This window comes from Solanum stenotomum, chromosome 6 (assembly GCF_019186545.1).
Source record: "Solanum stenotomum isolate F172 chromosome 6, ASM1918654v1, whole genome shotgun sequence".
Lineage (NCBI taxonomy): Eukaryota > Viridiplantae > Streptophyta > Magnoliopsida > Solanales > Solanaceae > Solanum > Solanum stenotomum.
In genome coordinates, this window is record NC_064287.1 from 53,758,234 (window position 1) to 53,761,908 (window position 3,675).

Here is a 3,675-nt window from a genome sequence, read left to right on the forward strand (position 1 = left end):
ATTTAGAGAGGTTTTACGGTACATGAGGAGCATGCGAATAAGTTGAGATTAATAATGATGAGATTAATTATGATGGGATAAGTTATGTTGGAATAAGTTATAATGTGATTAGTTATGTTGAGATTATTTTTTATTGGTTGCTTGGTTGGTCAAATATGCATGACATAATTTCTAAGAGTAAGTTGTATATACAAATACAAATATATCTATTTTCGTCCTATACACTTATAATTATACAAATACAGATATTATTATACAAATTACAATGTATAAATGAATTTATACAAAACTGAACAATTTGTATAAAATTGGATGTTTGTAGCGAATTATACAAATCAAAAGTTTCATAACAAACATAAAATTTGTTATGGAGCGCAATTATGCAACTATAACTATAACATACAAATATGATTTTTATGTTTGTTATATGTGAAAGTTGCTTTTTACAAAAATACCTTCTAAGAATAAGTTGTTTATTTATAAAAAAAGAAGAAGAGGGCTTTAAGGGAGTAATTTTGTTGTTTTACGTTTTTATCCCAAGATAAGTTATCCCAGTATTAATATTACACGCACAAATAGGGATAACTTATCCCAATCAAAATTATTAATCCTGGCATAAGTTATTCCACACTTCGTAACCAAACAAAATATTAAGGGATCATTTGGTGTGAGGATTAAGAATAAATAGTCTTGGAATAAAAAAATAGTCATGTGATAAAATTTTGTCATATTTGAGATAACTTATTCCGCCATTTATATCATAGTGATGTGATAAGTTATCTCATATACATGGTGAGATAAGTTATATCAAGATAATTTATCCTGCGATAACTTGTTCCCAACCAAACAATTCTTAAGGGGTACTAAAAAATTATGCCAAAATTATTTTTTCTTTATCCGTCACACCAAACCACCCCAAGGTGTTTGAGACTTGCAATGAAGTTCGCTTAATTTGGTTCTCGAGGAATTTAAATAAAACACTAAATCTTTTTTTCTTTTCAAGTATAGACGCATATGATATACTTTAATTTATTTTTATTAACCGTAAGTTCAGGAAGGGTGATAAGTTCAAGAATATTATAGAACTCTTGGGTAGTTTATGTGCGTAAATGATAATCTCACCATAATTTATTAAATATTTGTGTACTTTGCTTCTGTTGAGTGGCTCATTGACACCGCTATTTTTATATAAATAGAATCGTTACTTGTAAATAAAATCGCTCCATCCTGATAGAATTTATTCCTTTAAACCTCAAGTCGAGGGAAATGATTTCCTTAAAGAGACGTTTTGAATTCAGTGGCTCAATAACCTAATATATTTTTTTTACCTTCATTAATTTATGCTTATGATATTAATTGTTGTTTTTGAATACATGTTTTAAACTTTGTTGTTTATGTTTATGTAAAATTAATGTTAATAGGTATTTGTTAGTACAGATAGAGATTATTTATTTATTATAAAATTTAATATCTCATGTTGATGTTCATCTAATTTCCCAAAAATATCAAATAGTAACACTTTCCAGAGGCAAAAGATTAAATTATAAAATCAAATTAAAAATGATTGATTGAAAAATAAATAATAAGATTTATAATTATCATTTTCCTTTACATTATTAATATTTGCTACTACATAGTTTTGCATATAAGATAATATAGTATTTTAATTTTAATAACTGGTAAGTTTTAAGTATTATTTTTATAAATTTTATAATATTAAATTCTTGCGCGAAGCACGGGTAATTTTACTAGTTTAGGTATATTACAAGATTTCTTTCATCTTCTTACGAACTTCACATTATAAGTAGGAAAAAGGCTCAGATAAGTTGTCAAATTTTGAGAAAAAAAGGCATATTTATATCATCAATTAATAGTTGGATTCAATCATGCCACTAGGAAGGGTTCGAAGAAGGTTCAACTAGCACCACCCTCACAATATTAGTTGTACAAAACTCACAACTAATTAGGAACAATGTTTATAGCTGAAAAAATTCAAGTGATGTTATTTCTTATTCCAAAAACATCCTCAGCCACCGACGAAAAAAGAGACATCAAGTGACAATAGATAATAAGAAAAAAACTTAATGTAGCACCATGCTCGTATAGTCTACGTATAAATACGATAGACCATGTATTTTGGTGCTCAAATTGTTTACATTAGTCGAATTAACTTAATCAAATTTCAAGAAATTAGACAAACAAAACAGGTCAGACAGCGATGAACACATAAAAATTGATGTATTTCTTATTCTCATAAGATCTTTTGCCACTAGTGTTACATGAAAAGTACAAGTAGCAACAGATAATAAGAAAAACCTTAATGTAGCACCATGCTCGTATAGTCTGACGATAGTATAATAAGACAGACCATGTATTTTGGTGCTCAATTTCAATAATTATCTTCAAAGAGTCAAAGCACGCTAGCCACAATCCAAAAATAATGCAAACTAGAAATAGAAAATGCTTCGAAAGGCAAAGCCTCAAAGTATATCAAAAGCTGAAAACTTAAATAGAGAACTATCTAAAGTTCCTTATGGCTTTGCTTAACTCATAATTTAAGTTATTCTACCAACGGAATCAAAAATTCGACCGTCTACTATATATACATAAAAGACTATTTTAAAGGGTGGCTCCACCCATGGTTGGGAGAGAATAAAATGTATATAAACCTTATCATACGCTTTCTAGGAGGTTCATTTCAATAGAAAAAGGCACTATTGAAAGCATTCCGAACAATAATTACAACAAAATAATACAATAATCGAAGCACAATAAACAACAAACAATAAAGTTTCCAAAGACCTTCAACATTATTACAAATAACAAGAAAGCTCAAAAAAAATAATTCTTGGTTATCAAAGTAGCACAATCAGAGAACTTTGAAAGGCATATGATATGTAACTTCAACATACAAATTTCAGCTAACAGTTCTTCATCATTTTGATTTGCCACTTTTCAAGTAAATTCCATTCAAAAATAAGAAATAAACAAATAAGTCTTTCAAATAATAACCAATCCCCCAATTAGTGACTTAAAAAATTCATTGAATACAAAGAAATTAGTGACAAAAACGCCGAACGCATAAACGATTTGACGTAGCCACAATTAAGAAAATGATTAAATCAATGCAATCAGAGAACTTTGAAGGCTAATATATGAATTTCAACATATAATTCAGCTTAAATATTTTCATCATTTTGCTTTCCAGTCTTAAATTCAAGCATAAACACAAAATTTAAACAACTTCAAAAAAAAGAATTTTTTTATTTTGGCAAAGTAGAGCTGAATAAATTGACTAAATATTCAGCCAAAAATTTTACCAAAAATAAATCAATTTGGCACCAGAAAAAACCTTTATCTCGTGTTTTCTCTGCAATAAACCTTATAATTGCAAAGGGCTATTTGGTGCAAAAAATAAAATTCAAGATCTTATTCTAAAAAAATAAATATATATAGATCTACCTACTAGAAATAGAAGCAATCCTTCTTCAAAAAAGTTGATAGCTAGAAGCCATGGCGGCGCTCTTCAGGCCTTGAATTGATAATGTTATTTATAGGAAAATATTAGGGCGTTTTGGTTGGAGTTGGTAAAATCCGACCCAACCCTCCAACCCGTTTAAGTTTGGATGGGTTATTGACACACCTAGTTAATTAGCTCAATTTATTAAATATTAG

General features: G+C 28.4%; 2 non-coding genes across 2 annotated transcripts; both read right to left on the reverse strand.

Annotated features, from left to right (window-relative positions):
• Positions 1-2,865: 2,865 nt before the first annotated feature.
• Positions 2,866-2,945, reverse strand: LOC125869500 (small nucleolar RNA R160). Its single transcript, XR_007446862.1, has one exon. It is a non-coding gene; the product is annotated as a small nucleolar RNA R160 (small nucleolar RNA).
• Positions 2,946-3,126: 181 nt separating this feature from the next.
• LOC125869499 (small nucleolar RNA R160) lies at positions 3,127-3,202 on the reverse strand. The gene has a single exon (XR_007446861.1). It is a non-coding gene; the product is annotated as a small nucleolar RNA R160 (small nucleolar RNA).
• Between the last annotated feature and the right edge of the window lie 473 nt (positions 3,203-3,675).